Here is a 20,342-nt window from a genome sequence, read left to right as displayed (position 1 = left end):
AGCCAGAGTGCCAGTGGGCTGTGACGCTATTGTCCACTAAGGTTGCTGTGGCACGGGGAGTTTGATCATCTTTGTAGCATTCTTTAGAAGACCCCTAGGGGTGTCCACCCTTAGGGGCTACGCAGATCCCATCTTCACTTAATGGGACTCGTCATTGACACTTCCTAAGCAAGAACAATGTTGAAAGGTTGTCAGTGTGGTCAGTGGGTAGGGTTAATAATCAAGGAGGGAAGAAGATACCGTCCTTGGTGCTACAGGTCCTGCCTAGCCCTTGAGGTTTGAGAACACCCCTTGGAATAAACTAGAGAGGGAGGCATGCTGGGTCAGTGCTACAGATTTCCTCCCAGAAGCTTAGAAGCTGCTGGGGACATGGTAATCCACAGTTGTTTCTGTGTAGCTATGAAATGTGACGTGTTTGGGGCCAAAGATAACTTTTCTCTTTCAGAATAAAGTTTGCATTTTTCCCTAAAACAGGTAAATGATGGGAGATGAAACTAGATGATAATTCAGATTCTGGCCCTAGATAATTGCTTGGATTTCCTGAGGTAGGTTGGTTCCTACATTAGGCATAGCATGAGAAACATTTAGGTGCTGCTAAAGGCCCAGGTGGCTCTTCAGCATCTCTGTAGAACCACAAACACTTCAGGACTTGTCCAAATTATAAGCAAGAGGCTAGGCATTCAAAGAGCCGGGGACAAGCCGTTCAGGTGAGAACACAGGAGCTGAGACCCCAGTGCGGGAAGGGTCTGGGGTATCTGCGGGATATGGCTGGAGGCAACAGCATGAGAGGGAGTGAGGGATGGGATGGACTGAAGTCCAAGCTCCCCGCCATGGTCCAGCCAGAGGGAACCTAGGCTGGGTTCTGGACCCAGATAAGAGTGGGTTAGGTGTGAGGTGCGTTTTGGAGGCGGAACAGAAAGGACCAGCTAGGGGATCGAATGAGGATAAAGAGAAAAGAGGAATTAGGTTTTGTTGCATGAGCAGCCAGTGGGTGGCTGTGTCCTTCAGGGATACAGGGAAGCCCAGGGGCCAGAAGTGGTGCTTCGGACATCTTTTGTCTGGGGCGCCTCTTAGACATCCAAGTAGAAGTGTTGAGTGCTGGGCGCAGTAGCTCATGCCTGTAATCCCAGCACTTTGGGAGGCCGAGTCGGGCAGATCACAAGGCCAGGAGATCAAGACCATCCTGGCCAACATGGTGAAACCCCATCTCTACTAATATACAAAAAAAATTAGCCAGGCATAGTGGTGCACGCCTGTAGTCCCAGCTATTCAGGAGGCTGAGGCAGGGGAATCGCTTGAACTCGGGAGGTGGAGATTGCAGTGAGCTGAGATTGTGCCACTGCTCTCCAGCCTGGCGACAGGGCGAGACTCCGTCTCAACGGAAAAAAAAAAAAGAAGTGTTGAGTAACCAGTGAGCTGACAAGCCCACCACGTGGAGGACTTGGGTAGGATACATGGGCTTGGGGGAGTGGACCGCATTCTGTGATGACAGAGCTGGCTGGCAGCGGGGGCGAGGGACAAAGGAACTGCCTCCCTGTTGGACCTTGAAGGCTGCATTAGAGCATGAAGAATCTTCTGGAAGAGGACACAGAGTGTTAAAGTAGAGGGGAGTGTGTGTTTCCAGGGCGAGTGAGGAGGCTGGAAGCTTCAGGGCCAGGTCGTGGAGGGCACATCCCTTGTGTGAACAATGTGAACTTCTTCCTGATTGCAGCAGGAAGTCTGTCCATGGTCTTTAAACAGGGTAGTGAAATGATCAGATTTAGCCTCTCACATGATTATTCTGGTAGCAGAGGACTGACGGTGTAAGGATCCCAGCAAGAGACACTCAGGACCCTTAGGGACTCTACATACAGGGTCCCTATTGTGCCGACTGTGGAGCCGCCTGGCTCACCTGCCCAGGGATTCTGGCCACTTAGCGGAAAGGCTGGTGGGGGACCCGGCAGAGCATGATGGTCTGGCCTGCTGGATTCTGTCCTGCTGAGGGTCTGAAGATGCTTATTCTTACAGGGCCAGTTGTTAGAAATGTAAGCACTCACACAGATACGCTTTTCTCTCAATGGTGCCTGCCTTTCTTTTTTTGTTTAATTGCTCCCTGCAGTAGCACATTTCATGGTAGATTCCATGACAGGGCTATTCTCACTCTTGATTTCAGTGGTTTTGATGTTGTGTCTGTTGCCGTAGCACCTGGAGCTAAGCCTTATCAAATAATTGCACATTTGGTGATCACTTAGGCTTCTAGAAATGTGAGATAGGGAGGACCCTCAAGGGGCTCTGGTCAGAACTCCTGCTGCTGAGGGGCTTCACTGCATTCCCCTGGACTCACCAACAGCCTCGTTACACTTGATATGTCTGTGTGTGTGCACCAGTGCATTCAGCGCCTCCGTCCTCACTACCCAGCGCCTTGTGAGGCTGACCAGGCCACAGCTTGCCCTGTTCTGCACCATTCTAGGGCTGAAGGATTTCCCCAAAATATGTCACTAGACGGTGACAAACAGGCCTTTAGTCTATTGCCTTTGGTGGGAGCCGGCTGGAGCAGCATAGCCATGTTCAGATGCCTGTCCCACCACTTGTTAGCTGTGTGCCCCCCCGCCTTCTCCTCCCCGAGGGTGACAGGATCCTCCTGAAAAGTTGTTAGGAGGATTAAATGATTTGATAAATAAAATGTTTCATCCATAAACACTCAATATATGGTAGCTGTTGTTGTTATTCATCCCACTATATCTAATTTCTCTACTCTTAAATTTTACAACTTTACTCAGTAGCCTATAAAATATTCTACATTTGTGTCTCCCGTAAATTTCCTCGTTGCTCTGCTGAGGCCATTTCTAGTGCCTGTGTGGTCAGTGTTATTGGAGGGCAACTGATAAACCGGCCATGCTCCCCACTTCCTCTCTAGGAGCTTGGCCTCCTCGGCTGTCTGCAGACCTTTGCCCCTTACATTATATCCAGTCCAGCTCTCACGTCTTCCCTGGTGAGCTGGTGTCCAGAAATCTGCTCTGTCACCTTCTGTGTGAGGAGCATCCTCTCCAGCTTGTCTCACTGCCTTAGCTCCCACGGTGCAGAGTTTCCTGGAAGCATGCTTGGAGGGTAGCAGGCCCAGGAGGCACAGTTGTGACTGGAGCCATGGCAGAGCAGCAGCTGATACTGGTCAGTACGAGCGCCAGCCTCCTTATAAGTACTCCTTTTATAGATAGGGAAGCTGAAGCTGGGAGAGGTGAGATCACTCACCCAAGGTCACTTTAGTAAGTAGCCATGATGGACTGCTCAGATGGGCCCAGAGCCAGTCTCCTGACCACTAGGTCATGTGGGGACACCAGGTGGCATGAATCTCTGAATCTCATTTTTCTCTGTGCTTGGGGAGGTGGTAACGTAGGTCAGTCCTTGGTGATGGTTAGTTGCCTGCCCAGGGCCTGTCATCTTTAACGTTCTTCTGATCCTGTTTATGAAATGCAGGTAATATATTGACATTGCAGAAGCTCAGAGAACATAATTGAAAGTCTTATAGATGGCAGTAAAATGGGAAGATTTTTCAGGCTGGTTTTCTTATTGGTCTGGTGAGGACCTAAAAGTTACAGCAGGCGGTCAGCAGAGGGCCCCAGAGCCTCAGAAGTAAACCTAGATTTGGGCGCATGCCTGAGTATTGGCAAATTTCTGTAGGCGGGCCCTTTGGCTCCACAGTGGGGCGTCAGGCATTGGAGTGCACGTCTCTGAGCTGGGAGGAAACCCCAGTACCACCAAGACGAAGAGAGGTGTGTAGGAGAAGGTAGAGTACCAAGAACAGTCCCAAAATCTGGTCACCCCCTGGTAAGATCACTGGTCCTGCTCCAGTTAAGAGTATGGGTGTGTGATAACAGGGCTGGGGCTTTGTATGTAAACCAGGAACCCAGAAGAGAGCAAAGAGCTGTTTTTCTAGCTCCGTTACTTTGAGGTATCCCCCTTCCCCTGATTTCTACTGGATTCTGATTTAGTTACTCTAATGGCCTCTGCATAGACAACCCTTCCCCTTGGGCAGACTCTGATTCCTGGGATTTCCTGAGCAACACTCCCAGGACTCTGCACAGGAAGTGGAGAATGAGGTCAGGCCAGGACTGGAAGGGGATTCACCTGCTCTCATAGCAATTAAATGGCAATTCCAGACCTGTTCTTAGTCACTTCTTTCCAATCTGAGGATGCTAACATAAATGTGAAAGACAGACAAATGGTTAAGCACAAAGTGCTTAGGATGGTCCCTTTGTAAGGGTTTGCTATTATTAATAATCTACCAAAAGCCATATATGTGGCCTTTCAATACGGCCTGGATCTTTTATTTCATTCTTTTTTTCTTCTAGATTTCCTTTTTTTTTGCCCCCTTTATAGAGGAAAGCCTGAGAAAATGTCAAGAAAACCAAAATAATATGGTTCTGTGATTAGCAGTCCAGTTTTACGATGGAGATAATTCACCTAGTGCCCACCTTTAGTGAATGCAGGTGGCATTGCCCAGACCACCCATACAGTAGAGCACATAAGGTCCAGAAGCAAAGACAGCAGCAGATGGCAACTCCTTGGCTGCTGTCACAGAAACACGTGCTGAGCAGTCTCTAAGTCACGTGTGTTTGCTCTAAAATTAACACCTGGACAATGTAGAATTAATGCCATTAGAAAATGAAATCACTTCTGTTTTCCACACTATGTAAACCATACATCAGAGTGCCCTAAAAACGTGGTCTGTAGTGGTATTTTTCTTAGGTCAGGCCACTAGTTAGGTCTCTTACGAGGTTCATTTCATGTGGTGGTGGGTTTTGGTTTGGTTTTTAAGGAGCAATAACCCTTACCTATGGGAAATAATGGGCCTTGGATGAGGTTATGTCCAGTGTTCACTGGTCCCATTTTGAAGTGCCCCAGCTGGATGCACACCTGTGACCCAGGGCCAGCCTTGAATCTAGCCTGGAACAATGACCAGAGAGGAAGTGCTTGGAACCTGAGGCCAGTGGCTTTTCTGTGTTGAGGCTCAGGTTGCACTGTGTGTTTGTGAGTCTTCTTTCTCTCCCAGTTGTTAGGCCTGAAATGCCATTATTCCTTAAGAATAGGGACATAGGGGGCCAGCCTTTTCAGCTGGAAACCATTCCTCCCAGTTGTGTGTGTATTCCCCTCTGGTGCCCTCTTTAATGTCCAGGTGTCTTTGTGTGTGCCAGGAGCCCCATGAGAGCTGTGGTGGTCACACAGCCAGGCAGACAGGATGGACAGGGGACTGTGAGGAAGCAGAAGCCAGTGGGTTGGCCTGAGCACTCAATGCAGGTGCAACACAAGGGGGTTCCCCAGCGGCTGTTCTCACAAATGGGGCTTGACTTGGTTCAGAATCATACTTTTTATACCTGCCGTCAGCACTTTTAAGGTCAGCTTTGTTTTGTGTTAAAAGTTTGCATAAAATTATAAGGTGTATAGCTGGGGAAAAATAAATTTCTTTGGCATGGAAAGAACTTGAGGCTGGGAACGGTGGTTCACACCTGTAATCTCAACACTTTGGGAGGCCAAGGCGGTCCAATCACTTGAGGCCAGGAGTTCAAGATCAGCCTGACCAACATGGCAAAACCCTATCTCTCCTACAGATACAAAAAAATTAGCTGGGCATGGTGGCACACGTGGCCTGTAGTTCCAGCTACTTGGAAGGCTGAGACATGAGAATCGCTTGAACCCAGGAGACAAAGGTTACAGTGAGCCGAAATCGCATTGCACTCTAGCCTGGGCAACAGAGCTAGACTCTGTCTCAAAAAAAAAAAAAAGAAGGTGGCTGGGGGTGGTGGCTCACGCCTGTAATCCCAGCACTTTGGGAGGCCGCGGCGGGTGGATCTCGAGGTCAGGAGATCGAGACCATTCTGGCTAACATGGTGAAACCCCATCTCTACTAAAAATACAAAAAATAAGCCGGGCGTGGTGGTGGGCGCCTGTAGCCCTAGCTACTCAGGAGGCTGAGAGGCAGGAGAATGGCGTGAACCTGGAAGACGGAGCTTGCAGTGAGCCGAGATCGTGCCACTGCACTCCAGCCTGGGCAACAGACTCCATCTCAAAAAGAAAAGAAAAAAGAAGAGGGCCAGGTGCAGTAGCTCAGGCCTGTAATCCCAGCACTTTGGGAGGCCAAGGCGGGCGGATCCCCTGAGGTCAGGAGTTCGAGACCAGCCTGAACAACATGGAGAAACCCCGTCTCTACTAAAAATACACAATTAGCCAGATGTGGTGGCGCGTGCCTGTAATCCCAGCACTTGGGAGGCTGAGGTAGGAGAATCACTTGAACCCAGGAGGTGGAGGTTTCAGTGAGCTGAGATCACGCCATTGCACTACAGCCTGGACAACAAGAGTAAAACTCCATCTCAAAAAAAAAAAAAAAAAAGAATTTGAATAGAGTTAGCGCTACAGGCTTCATGACCGTGCTCCTTTGTTTGCTTGCTTGTTTGTTTGTTTGTGTTGAGAGGGCCTTGCTCTGTCACCCAGGCTGGAGCGCTGTGATACGATCATAGCTCACTGCAGCCTGACCTCCTGGGCTCAAGCAGTCCCCCTGCTTCAGCCTCCTGAGTAGCTGGGACTCTTAAGTGGGCACACTACACCCAGTTAACTTTTTTTTATTTATTTTTTGTAGAGAGTGTCTTGCTTTGTTGTCCAGGCTTGTCTCAAACTCCTGGGTGGACTTTGAGACAAAGTGGTCTTCCTGCCTCAGTCTTTCAAAGTTCTGGGATTACGGGCATGGGCCCTGCCAAACTCACACTTCCCCTGTCCCCTGGGATATGGCCCAGGAAAGCCTGCCCCTCTGGGGCCTCTAATTCTTGTGTGCAGAACCTAGCATGTGTGCAGAGGGATAAGAATTGAATGAAGTGATATCTCTGAAGTGCCCAGCACAGTAAATAGCATACAACAGACTGTTAGTAGTTAGTACCTTATTTGAATGTACCAGAATCACTACTTTTTTCCCTGCCATTGTTTAAAATAAAAAATTCACCTTTTAAATTGTGGGAGCTCTGCTGTAGTTACATATGAAGCTATTTTTTCAGGATTTTCACCAGTAGCCATTCTGTACCCACATTTGCTTTATTTTTATTTATTTTTTATTTTTTTTGAAATAGAGTCTCACTCTGTTGCCCAGGCTGGAGTGCAGTGGTATGATCTCAGCTCAGCTTTAAAGACCCCCTGCTTTCCACAACTATAAATGAGTGAGCATCACCTCTTTTTGAACTAGTCTCCCCAAGAATTCCCAGCTGGCTTTTTTCATTTTTCTTTTTGTTTTGTTTTGAGATAGAGTCTTTGTTGCCCAGGCTGGAGTGCAGAGATGCGATCATAGCTCACTGCAGCCTTAACCTCCTGGGCTCAAGTGATCCGCCCACCTTGACCTCCCAAGTAGCTGGGACTACAGGTGTGTGCCACCACATCTAGACTTACTTTCTCTCTTTTTTTTTTTAAGAGATAGAGGGCTAAGTGCAGTGGCTCACTCCTGTAATCCTAGCACTTTGGGAGGCTGAGGCAGGTGGATCACGAGGTCAGGAGTTCGAGACTAGCATGGCCAACATGGTGAAATTCCGTCTCTACTAAAAATTCGAAAATTAGGCACAGTGGATTATGCCTGTAATCCCAACGCTTTGGGAGGTTGAGGTGGGCGGATTATGATGTCAGGAGTTCGAGACCAGCCTGACCAACATGGTGAAGCCCCCCATCTCTACTAAAAATACAAAAATTAGCTGGGCATGGTGGCGGGCACCTGTAATCTCAGCTACTCAGGAGGCTGAGGCAGGAGAACTGTTTGAACCCGCGAGGTGGAGGTTGCAGTGAGCTGAGATCGCACCATTGCACTCCAGCCTAGGTGACAAGGCGAGACTCCATTGTAAAAAAATAATAATAATTAAAAATTAGCCAGGCATGGTGGCACATGCCTGTAATCCCAGCTACTCAGAGGCTGAGGCAGGAGAATCGCTTGAACCCAAGAGGCAGATGTTGCAGTGAGCGGAGATCGTGCCAGTGCACACCAGCCTGGGCGACAGAGCAAGACTCCGTCTCAGAAAGAGAGAGAGAGAGATGGAGGTCTCCCTGTCTTTCCGAGACTTGTCTCAAACTCCTCAGGTGATCCTCCTGCCTCAGCCTCCCAAAGTGCTGGAATTACAGATGTGCACCACTGCACCCAGCTAATTTTTTTATTTTTTGTAGAGACAAGGTCATGCTGCGTTGCTCAGGCTTAATATTTTTCTTATTTGCTGTGATGACATGGGATGTTGTATTCTCCAAATCTAGCCAAATGGAGAAATTCCTTGCAGACCCTCACTCTGGGTTGTGGCCTTGGCCTCCTGCACTTGATCTGCAACTTGCTGTCTTCCCTGCAGACTGCCCTACGTGACAGGTCAGCTTTGCTGTTCTTCACATCACCCCCAGTTGGAACCTGCAGTGGCTTCTAGAGTCTTTGTCACTCTTGTTAGTCTGGCCCCTTCTTCCCTTCTCACAAACTAAGCCTGTCCCCCACCTGCCTGCCTGTTCTTGCAGATCCTTTTGCCCATCCTCCTACCTGCTCTTCACCTCTTGACCTGTACTGCTGTCTCCACAAAGCCATCTCCAGCCCACTCCACTGTGTCGAGCCTGTTCTTGAACAGCAGCTGCACTGACAGGAACCACGCTAATTACCGTAAGCAGGCAGGGTAGATAGGTGGGCAGGCAGAGGCCATGCTCTACACCCTATGGCTTCATAGAAGAATCTCAATAACCACTGACTTCCCCTGCTTGGGATGGTGCTGGTGACCAGTGCAGTACTGCCCACAGGTGGGGTGTTTGGTGTTGTAGAGGACACATTGGTCTCAGGAGGTCCAGAGAGTGGTGGGAATGCCCACACAGTGCACCTATGCCCCCGTTTCACCCTGAGTCAGTGGAAAGATGGATACACCCTGCCCCTGCCCCGTGTCTCTTGTTAAGACACAATAGGCTGGGCGCGGTGGCTCAAGCCTGTAATCCCAGCACTTTGGGAGGCCGAGACGGGCGGATCACGAGGTCAGGAGATCGAGACCATCCTGGCTAACACGGTGAAACCCCGTCTCTACTAAAAAATACAAAAAACTAGCCGGGCGAGGTGGCGGGCGCTTGTAGTCCCAGCTACTTGGGAGGCTGAGGCAGGAGAATGGCGTAAACCCGGGAGGCGGAGCTTGCAGTGAGCTGAGATCCGGCCACTGCACTCCAGCCTGGGCGGCAGAGCGAGACTCCGTCTCAAAAAAAAAAAAAAAAAAAGACACAATACACCTGTAAACCACAGATCCTGAGCTGTAACCCAGGACGTCTCAGCACTTTTTTGTACATTTTCCAATTTCAAGACATCCCCCTTTGTCAAATGATAGAACCCAGTAGGGCTCCTCAGCACTGTCCTGGGAGTGTGCTGCCTGTGTCCCAGAGAGCCCCGGCTCCTTGCCTCCCAGTGCTCTACAGTATCCTGTCTCGAGTCCTCCCTCACATCTATCCTCCACCTTGCGCTGCTCACCAGGAAGCCACAGCAGCCTCCTCACTGGCCTTCTTTCTTCCAGACTCAAGCTCCATACCAGCACCAGTGTGCTTATGTGATCACTTAAGTATTTATGTGATGAGTGTTTATCGTTGGGTACCAGCAAGAGAATGTATGTAAGTGGATAAAAATGTAATTCAACATGTGTTTTATGAATTCTGGAAACCTCTTTTTTTCCCTAGAACATCAATTCAGAGTCCAGCTCCTGTTGAAATTCATCAGTGGGTTAAACTCTGAATTGTCTTGATGCTACAAGCACTACATCATGTGTGTGTAGTTTCATTCTAAAGTCTGCTTGCTTCACTTCTTGTTATTAAATTTAACAAACATAACTTTCCAACTTGGCGTTTTTGTAGAATGGGATCCTTTTATATAAACATTAGTAAAGACCAAAGTAACTGATATAACTACAAGATTATCATTCCTCCAAAGTAAACATGTATTTAAGGGCAGCTGCTTCCAGGAAGCCATGTGCTCTTCTGGATGGAAAATAAATTGGTGCCGTTCTTGGTTTTCTGGGACTTAGTCCCAGTCTCTACAGCCTGCTTTCCATCTGTCCCCCAGAATCAGGACTTAACGTCTCCAGCACGTATGAAGAAGATCAGAGGGCACAGCGTGTGTACGAAGGGACAAGAACTTCTCTGATCCACTGCTGTCTACTGCTTGATAGTCATCAATGGCCACGGTCTTGGTCAGCTCAGCTGCCATAGTAAAATACCAGACTAGGGGCTTATATATGCCGTCAGTTTTCCTGCAGTTTTGGAGCTACAAGTCTGAAATGAAGTTGTCAGCAGGTTTCATTTCTTGTGAGGCCCTTGTCCTTGGCTTGCAGAGGGCTGTCTTCGTGCTGTGCCTTCACATGGTCTTTTCTGTGCGCTCCTCTGGTGTCTCTCTGTCCTTCTTATAAGGCTATCAGATTGGAATAGCACCCACCCTATCGGCCTCATTTAATATAATCACCTCTTTAAAGGCCCTGTCTCTAAATACAGTCGTTGTCCAAGGTGTCAGAGTTGAGGGCTTCACGTATGCATTTGAGGGAGACACAGTTCAGTTCATAACAGCCATAGATAAACGGTGTGTCTTTTTAGCACATGTAATTCAGTTGGAAAAACAATAGAAAGCACGAGCAGTTACCACTGGGGTAGAGGTGAGCCGAAGACAAGTCTATTCAAGCATGAGCAGCTGCGTCCCCACTGTGTTCATCAGGATTTCCAGCCTTCACATGGGCACATGGAGCAGTTGCTGAGCCTGAGTAGAGCGCAGCTTAGGGAGGCTGGCAAAAGGCATGTTGTCTCTGGTGAGGTTTTATCCTGTTGTCCATCTGTGTTATTTAGAGCAGTTTCTGTAGAGAAAAAATAATAAAAACAATATTAGCAAACACCAGAACAGGCTGCCACTCCGGCAGCTCTCCCAGAACCAAGTAGTTCCCAGAAATCACTCTAGGCCTCCTAGGGAAAGGAGAGGCATGGTGGTTCCTCCTGGGCAGACCTTGAGTCCTGCCTTCCTAGGGTGGACCCTCGCACCCGAAAAAGGCTACAGACGGCCTCCTTATGTGGCCACCATCACAAGTTCCTCCCGGGTAGGCCACATAACTGGAACTGAGAATTTGGGCTATGGATTAAGGCTGAAAACACCACTCAAAAAAAAAAAAAGAGAGGGAAGTCACATTTCAACATACTGTGTTACAAGAACCAGTTACACCACCTTAGTTGTACTTTTGCTTCCAAAGGTCACCTTAGGTTGTCGGACATGAAGAAACTAATGAACCAGTGGGGGTGGAAATTAAGCATGCTTTGGGGTCAGAATTTAATTTCTTGCTCATAAATATTTCTGTGAAATGATGGAATCTCCTTAGGTTTGTTTCATACATGATTAACTGTACCAAAAATTTAAATCCAAGAATAAGCAAAAAGAGGAAATAAAAGACGGTCTGTATTTTTCCCAACCATCAGTTCAGCACTGTCCTCTGGTTCTGGTTGTCCCCTTTTGTCAGCCCCTCCATGCACATTGGAGGAGCCCACTTCCACGTGGCTGGGTCCTCTGCAATCGGGCAGCAGCACTGTGGTCAGGCATGTGTCATCTCAGGGGAGCAGTGCATGTGCAGGAAATGGATCCTGAAAATCTCACATCCAGGTTGTTTATGAAAGTGATTTCCAGACCGGGCACTGTAGCTTACGCCTGTAGTTCCAGCACTTTGGGAGGCCAAGGCAAGTAGATCACTTGAGGTCAGGAGTTTGAGACCAGCCTGGCCAACATGGTGAAACCCCATCTCTATAAAAATAAATACATAAATAGCTGGGCATGGTGGTGCGTGCCTGTAATCCCAGCTTATCGGGAAGCTGAGGTAGGAGAATCACTTGAACCTGGGAGGCGGAGGTTGCAGTGAGCTGAGAGATCGTGCCAGTGCACTCTGTCGTGGGTGGCAGAGCGAGACTCCGTCTCAAGAAAAAAAAAAAAAAAGGATTCCCAAACACAGCATCCACAATCTCACTTTCTTTTCTTTTTTTTTTTTTTTTTTTGAGATGGAGTCTTGCCCAGGCTAGAGTGCAGTGATGCGATCTCAGCTCGCTGTAATCTCCACCTCCCAGGTTCTAGCAATTCTCCTGCCTCCGCCTCCCAAGTAGCTGGGATCACAAGTGCACACCACCATGTCGGGCTAATTTTTGTATTTTTAGTAGATGGTGTTTTGCCATGTTGGCCAGACTGGTCTCAAAACTCCTGACCTCAAGTGATCTGCCCACCTTCACCTCCCAAAGTGCTGGGATTACAGGTGTGAGCCACTGCACCTGGCCAACACAGTCTCAGTTTTAACAATGGTATCTGGCAGATTGGATACAAAGTTTAGGTCTTGATTTACAAGCATGGACAGACACCTCACCTCACTCTCTAGCATCTTTGGTCTCTTACTGCTAAATCTGTCAATAATCTTTCACTTGAGGCAAGATGGAGTGATGATTTCATAAGCGTTGAGTAAACTCTGCCAGTCTTTTCAGCCACACTGAAAAGAGTGGATAATGAGTGTGTCAGCCTCCCTGTGATTGCCAGTGGCAAAGATTGGTCTTCTAAAGATCTCATCATTTCTTTTTTAAATAGAGGTGTCAGGATTGGCAAAACCAAGACCTGGATCACAAGAGGTCAGAGCTTCTCAATTTTACTATGTGTCAGAATCACTTAGAGATCTTGTCAGATGCAACTCTGGTTAGTAAGTATAGCCGGAGCCCGACCGTCCATATTCCTCTCGGGCTGGCAGGTGGAGACAGTCCTGCCTATCCTGCATAGCAAGGGACTGGGTGTGATAGTTTCCCCCAAGGGGGCCATCTGTAGCCAGCTGCCTGTGTTGAAATACTCTCTAATGCTCTTTATAGTATTAGGTTCACAGAACTAAAAATCACTTATGCTACTGCTTGTATTCCTGGGGGAGAGGACTAGATTTCAGCTGGATAAGAGCCCTGTGGGAATGAGTGAAGGTTGAGAGTAGTAGCATCTGGAGGCATTGGGTGGATAGTATGCTAACGAGATAGTGTTTTACTATTTCCCATAGTAAAGATATGGGGAAGATATACCATGAGTAGAATACCCGAACCTTATGAACCAGGAGAATGAAGGGCATGAAGCCCTGGAAGGGCAACAGCAGGCCCTGGCTACTTCCTAACAGCGTTCTTTCTCAGGACTGGGATCTCTGGCCCTGCTTCTGAGCCCTCCACCCTGGGTGTCTCCCATCCACATTTTTTATTCTTCTGTGTCGAGTTGACCCTTTTTTCCTCCCTCCTGTGACCCTCATACCCAGTTCATATCTTCTGTCCCCAAGAGAGGCTTCCCTTTTTGTCACATTTCACTAGCAAGGAGGGAAAGATTAAAAGCCCGCTTGGCCGGGTGGAGTGGCTTACGCCTGTAATCACAGCACTTTGGGAGCCAAGGCGGGAAGATCACGAGGTCAGGAGATCGAGACCATCCTGGCTAACGGAGTGAAACCCCGTCGCTACTAAAAATACAAAAAAGTAGCCGGGTGTGGTGGTGGGCGCCTGTAGTCCCAGTTACTCAGGAAGCTGAGGCAGGAGAATGGCGTGAACCTGGGAGGCAGAGCTTGCAGTGAGCCGAGATCACACCACTGCACTCCAGCCTGGGCCAACAGAGCGAGACTCTGTCTCAAAAAAAAAAAAAGGAAGGAAAAAAAAGTCCGCTTTGCTATTTACTCTGAGAAGGATTTTGATTTTTATGAGAATGTGAAAAACTACCAGGGCAGCCGCTTTTCTATGCCTGCTATATAAACAGTACTTTGCAAGATGTCCTGTCTGATATCCACAAAGGGGTGTTATCAACCCCAAGTTCAGACAGTTTTGTATTCTTCTGTCCCTGGATACATGAATTCCTGCCATCTTTACATGGCACCCTAAAATACCAATGCGAAGTTACCTGCTCAACTTGAAGCTGCGCTATACCCTGGAACCAGCACTTCTGCTGAATGACTCTGGATGAAGCCTCGACTTCCTCCTTCCCACCACATGCCCAGACCCCAGTGTCTCCTTTCCTGACCTGGTCCAGCCACTTTAAGTCCAGCTGTTGTCAACCTGGGCATGAGGAGGAGTGTCAAGATGGCCTTTGTCCTACCTGGAAGGAAGCTTCCTGGAATCTGCAGCCTCTCTTCCAGGGCATGCTAACAGTGGAGTTCCAGCAGGCAAGAGCTGGTTTTGCTGGCTCTTCCTGCCAGGCCAGGATTCCAGTAAAACCCTGGGAAGCCCAGGGGTAGCCCAAGTAGTGAGCAAAGACAAGGTCAGTCTGGCTTGTTTCTGCCCAAGTGATAGCAGTGTTTCTATTTGACAGTTTGAAATGATGTGTTATTAGATCTTCCTATGCATGGCCCTGCTCCTGCAGGATGGAGAAGGCTGGGGTTCTCCTGGTTCCCGGGCATTGTTCCTCATCAGCAGAGTCACCTCCAGGGTAACTAGAAATGGGGCCGGTTTTCAGTTCCTGGCAGTGATCCCCGGGACTTCTATTGTGAGAATGAGCCTTTGGATGCCTTTTTAAAGAAACTTTGATTCTGAATGAATTCTAAATTAATGGCTTTTAAACTTTTTGCTTGTAACCTATAGGAAGAAATATAAATTACCTTAAGCCTCATCCAAACATAAATAAATGTAGGTGTAACAGAAACAGTAGTTTTATAAAACAAATACTTGACACATTGAATGTGCCCTAGTATTTTCTGTTTTAGCTTTCTTTAAAAACCACTAGTCATAATCTACTGAAATGACTTTACAACCCACCAAAGGGCCATGGCTGGCCAGGCACAGTGCCTTACAGCTGTAATCCTAGCATATGGGAGGCTGAGGTGGGTGCGTCCTTTGAGCCCAGAAGTTTGACACCAGGCTGGGCAACATAGCAAGACCTGGTCTCTACAAAACATTAGCCAGATATGGTGGCATGCGCCTGTGATCACAGCTACTATGGGCACTGAGGTGGCAGGATCACTTGAGTCCAGGCTTAAGCCCAGTGAGCTATGATGGCACCACTGACTGCACCCCAGCCTGGTGACAGAATTAGACCCTGTCTCAAAAAAAAAAAAAAAAAGGAAGTCATTGCTATAGTAACTTCGGTTCCACAACCTGTATTGTATGGAGCATCTACAGGGGGCAAATCCTTTGGAAGGAGTTTAGTCACAGCCTCCTCTCCTGCGCTTTCCAGGCTTTGAGAAGCTTGGCAGGAAGGCGGGAGAGGCCCCACCTTCAGAGGCGCAGCTCAGAGGGCTTGAGAGCTCCCCGTGAAAGGGATCCCTGCAGGTGGAGTTCTTTGGGAATCAACCTCATGCAAAGCCATTGCAGAGGCTCTTCTTCAGCATCTGTTTACTCTGGGCGCAGGCCAAAGCCCTTATCATCACCTCCCAGGCCCCAGGCAGCCTGCAAACCCAACCCTCCTCTCCTCCTTACAGCTCTGCCCACCCTGCTCCTTCCTGTTCCCTGTGCCTGCAATTCTTGCCCCCAGATAGCACCAGACTCACTCCCTTGACTTTAAGTCTTCATTTACCTACACCTTCGCAGAGAGGCCTTCCCTGACCACCAGTTTATAGTTGTGAACTATTTTCCCCTCTCCACCCCAGTGAATTCTTCCTTCCTGTATTTTTTTTCTCCTCAGCACTTACAATCATGTCTTACTATATATTTCACTTAACATGTGTCCCCACCGCAGAGCAGGACCCATAGTCCTTAGTAGGAGCTCACATATTGGTCTTGGAATTTTTATATGAATGTCCACATCCTGCCATTGCCTGGGTGTTGCTGATGCAGTCTCAGTGATTGTTTTAAACAGCCATTTGAGAGAAACAGTCATCTGTATTTGAATAATATAAGGGAATTAGTAGTTTTGTTTGTAGTTACTATGATAAAAATAAAATTGAACTTTGATTTATTCCAGAAAGACTTTACCCTCCCACTCTGTCCTCGAAGCCCTGGTCCCCATAGTATAGTAAAAAGCCAGCAGCTATGTGTGGTCTGTCCCAGAGCAGTCAAGCTGATGTCTCGGTGCCTTGTAACTTTCCATCCCTAGGGGGCAGCATTAGCACGGAAACCACATATAAAGCTTCGCCTATTCCAATTTGTCACCTAATCCTGGTGGCTCAGGGAAACAACTTTTCTAATCCACAGAAACAAGACTTCAAGATTTCTTTTTTCAAAGCCTGCTTCTGTACATAGAAATGGTAGGTGAGGTGTATATGAAAACCAAAAAATATTTAAGAACAACGTGAAATCTTCCCCAAAGAAGCCGTTTCCTCAGGACTCGGGGATGAGGTGGGGGAGGCTTTGTAATGTTTCCCAGAGCTCTCACTTGGCCACTCCCAGATTTGAATTAATTCATGTTAGAATTTTGTGTGTCCTGGCCGGGTGCGGTGGCTCACTCCTGTAATCCCAGCACTTTGGGAGACCAAGGTGGGCAGATCACCTGAGGTCAGGAGTTCAAGACCAGCCTGGCCAACGTGGTGAAACCCTGTCTCTACTAAAAAATAGAAAAATTAACCAGGTGTGTTGGCGGGTGCCTGTAATCCCAGCTACTCGGGAGGCTGTGGCAGGAATAATTGTTTGAACCTGGGAGGCAGAGGGTGCAGTGAGCCAAGAATGTGCCATTGCACTCCAGCGTGGGCAACAAGAGCAAAACTTCATCTCAAAAAAAAAAAAAAAAAAGAATTTTGTGTCCTTTAAGAACTGGACCCAGGCAGTTTGGACTATCTTGTTGCTGAGAGTGCAGAGGAGAATGCTGGCCAGTGGGAGAAGCGCGCAGCCTACCCTTGGGCAGCAACTGGCCTTCCACAGCCTCTGGGGGTGTTGGGGAGAGCCAGGCTGGGACACAGTCAGACTGACTGCACATTTTCAGTCCTGACCCCTCAACCAGAAGTTCTCTTGGGCACACATTTTCAGGGTTTTCTTTTTGTGAGCTCCTTTTATCCTGATTGAAGAGATACCAGCTTCCACGTCTTGAAACTATAGGAGAAAATCAAGAAAGAACATCCTAATTGAAATAGATGCAGTACTTTCTCACACCATCTGTAAGCATTTGGTCATTAGCCATTTGGTGATAACTGCTCTTTGTAGTTTAACTCATTAAATTGGGGAAAGACATTAGGGAGCAAAGAAAGGAATGACAGTAACTCATATCTTTAGGGCTCAAGCTGTAATGAATTAACCTGAAAGGGTCGTATATATTAATAATTTCTTTTTCTCGTAAACTACTTGGAATAATTATAAATAAGACCCAATAGGGAGGAAATAATGTTCTTTCAGGGAGGAAGTGGATATGCTTTTTTTGCCCATGTAAAGTACAAAAAAGTCCCAGTAGTTGGGTGGGATACATTTATAACTGCATGGAGAAGATGTGCTTTGTCTTGCCAGCCTCCACCTGAGATATTCAGCACCTTGTGTCGCTCAAATCTAGTGCTAGGCCCTAGAAATCCAAAGATACCTGAGACGTACCGTGGTTGATTACGAGCCTCTCCAGGTCAGGAATTCTCCTGGCTTCATCTCCATCACATCCCCATGTGGCACAGAATGGGCACTCAAGTGAACTTGTTTTTTTGTTTTGGGGTTTTTGTTTTGTTTTGAGGCGGACTCCCACTCTGTTGCCCAGGCTGGAGTACAGTGGCAGGATCTCAACTCACTGCACCCTCTGCCTTCTGGGTTCAAGCGATTCTTCTGCCTCAGTCTCCTGAGTAGCTGGGACTACAGGCGTGCGCCACCACACCCAGCTAATTTTTGTATTTTTAGTAGAGATGGGGTTTCACTCTGTTGGCCAGGCTAGTCTCGATCTCCTGACCTTGTGACCCACCCGCCTCAGCTTCCCAAAGTGCTGGGATTACAGGCTTGAGCTACTGTGTCCAGCCTTAAGTGAACTTTTTTTTTTTTTGAGACAGAGTCTCGCTCTGTCGCCCAGGCTGGAGTGCAGTGGCGCAATCTCAGCTCACTGCAAGCTCTGCCTCCCAGGTTCACGCCGTTCTGCCTCAGCCTCCCAAGTAGCTGGGACTACAGGCGCCCACCACCATGCCTGGCTAATTTTTTTTTGTATTTTTAGTAGAGACGGGGTTTCACCGTATTAGCCAGGATGGTCTCGATCTCCTGACCTCATGATCCACCCACCTCGGCCTCCCAGAGTGCTGGGATTACAGGCGTGAGCCACCACGCCTGGCCAAGTGAACTTTTTTTTTGATGGATGAATTGAGCCCTCCATGCCAAGCCTGTCCATAGTGACCAGCAGGACATTATCTTTGCCACAAGGAGCGCCTGGCTTTTGGAAGAGGTGACATACAAGACGCCATTAAAAGTGCAGTAACAATGCATAAGCCAAGGGCTCTGGGAGCCCAGTGAGAAAATGCCAGCTTTTCCCAGGTCATTTAGGTTTCCCAGAGCCACTGGTATTTGAAAGGAGAACTGGTGAGTAGGTGTTGCCAGAGGAGAAGGGACATTCTTAGGCAGCGTTTTGTGCCGTTGAGGGCTTAGTGAGTGTGGGTGCTGACTCAGGGAGAACTGATTGTCTGAGCTCTCTCTCCTGTCCCAGCTCCGTCTGCTGTCCTGCTTGCATTCCCTCTGCCTGGAACGCTTTTCTACCAGATAGACTTCAGGTTCAGGCAGAAGTGCTAGCTCCACACAGGCCTTCCCTGACAAACCAGTGTCAGATGGCACCCTCCCTGTTAACACTACCTGTCCCTTACCTGGCTTTAGTTTCCTCTGAAGTACTCACCATCTTCCTCAGAGTATAGAGTTATCTGTTTGTGAGTAGACTCTAAAAGGACAGGGGCTTCGTTTTATACCAATCCCACTCTGCTGCACTGATGGAAGGCTCTCAGTGGCACTGGTGAAAGGGGCAAAGGTGGGAACATGAGACTGTCTTCATTCCTTTCAGTGCAGAAGCTGTCTCTGTTACCTGCATTGCTCTGAACAAAACTGACCCAGAGCAGTTTCAGTGATGGTGATAATCTCAAGCAATGCCATTAGCACATCTTAATGCCATCATCCTGGCTACCTTTGAGGAGGTAAGTGGCATGTATTTATAAGTAAGGGTCCAGGGGTTGGTTGAAGGAGTGACTATGGAACACTTCATGGAGCCTGTCTCTGTTTAGGCAGCAATGGAAATCTAAAAATGGACTTCCTTTTGCTATGCCGCCAGACATACAACTGGCCAAAGGTGGCAGGAACAGCTACTTCCTCACACGTGTCCAGTCTGAGATCACCCTGTGATTAGCAGGTTCTTACCATTACCAGTAAGAAAGGGTATCCTCAGATCTGATTCCATCCCATCCTGCCTCTTACTGAGCGTTCCCAGCTCTCCAGGAAGCCCAGGCAAGCAGGCATCCTGCACAGCTGCAGCTGCACGGCCATGCCTTTGATGCCCTGACGCTCACACCCAGCTTTGCTGATTGTTCCTCTCTGGTCTCCTCACACAAGATGCCATTTTAACCTCGGTTTGTCTCATGAGCCACATGCCCTTGAGTTGTCCAGTAAATAGTGACCTGCTCTTGGTAGCAAATACCATGTCAGCGCGCAGTGGAACTAAGAGTAGAAAGAGCAAGTAGATTTGGGATCAGACAGACTCATGTCCAAAGCTCTGTGACCTCGACCAAGTTAATTGGATCCTCTGAGCCTTCTTTTTCTCTTACCTTTTTTGTTTTTGTTTTTGTTTGAGCAGAGTCTCACTGCGTTGTCCAGGCTGGAGTACAGTGGCAAATTCAGCTCATTGCAACCTCTGCCTCCCAGACTCAAACGATTCTCATGCCTCAGCCTCCCAAGTAGCTGGGATTATAGACATGCACTGCCATGCCTGGCTGATTTTTGTGTTTTTTGTAGAGATGGGATTTCACCATGTTGGCCAGGCTGGTCTCAAACTCCTGACCTCAAGTGATCCATCTGCCTTGGCCTCCCAAAGTGCTGGGATTACAAGTATGAGCCACCACACCCGGCCGTATTTACTTTTTTAAAAATGGGAATAATGCTCCAGTACTTCCCTGTAGAGTTGCTATGAAGATTGAGATGTATATGCAAAGCACCCTGTGTGAAGATGTGTAAGTTTTAAGTCCTAGCAGGTTTCATTTCTTTCTTTAACAAAAAATCTAGGCCTACAAGCTGGGTGCACACCTTTAAGTTCAGGGTACTGAGGAGACTGCCACAAGCTATGCTGGCACCACTGACTGGGCAATACAGTGAGACCCCATCCCTTCAATAAACAGCCCACAGGGGCCAGGCACAGTGGTTCATGCCTGTAATCCCAGCACTTTGGGAGGCCGAGGTGGACAGATCACCTGAGGCCAGGAATTCAAGACCAGTCTAGCCAATGTGGCGAAACCCTGTCTTTACTAAAAATATAAAAATTAGCT

The 20,342-nt window shown here is 48.1% G+C and overlaps 1 protein-coding gene and 1 long non-coding RNA gene across 2 annotated transcripts in view; both read left to right on the top strand.

Annotated features, from left to right (window-relative positions):
• The window catches only part of RNF216 (ring finger protein 216), a 163,095-nt gene that overhangs the window by 102,028 nt on the left and 40,725 nt on the right, over nucleotides 1-20,342 (top strand). The window lies entirely within an intron of this gene.
• LOC105523200 lies at nucleotides 1,337-19,008 on the top strand. The gene is made up of 3 exons (XR_001003551.1): nucleotides 1,337-1,445; nucleotides 15,176-15,270; nucleotides 18,875-19,008. It is a non-coding gene; the product is annotated as an uncharacterized LOC105523200 (long non-coding RNA).

This window comes from Colobus angolensis, unplaced genomic scaffold (genome assembly GCF_000951035.1).
Source record: "Colobus angolensis palliatus isolate OR3802 unplaced genomic scaffold, Cang.pa_1.0 Scaffold453, whole genome shotgun sequence".
Lineage (NCBI taxonomy): Eukaryota > Metazoa > Chordata > Mammalia > Primates > Cercopithecidae > Colobus > Colobus angolensis.
Note: the sequence above shows the minus strand (reverse complement) of the source record. Positions and strands in the feature narration are given on the sequence as shown.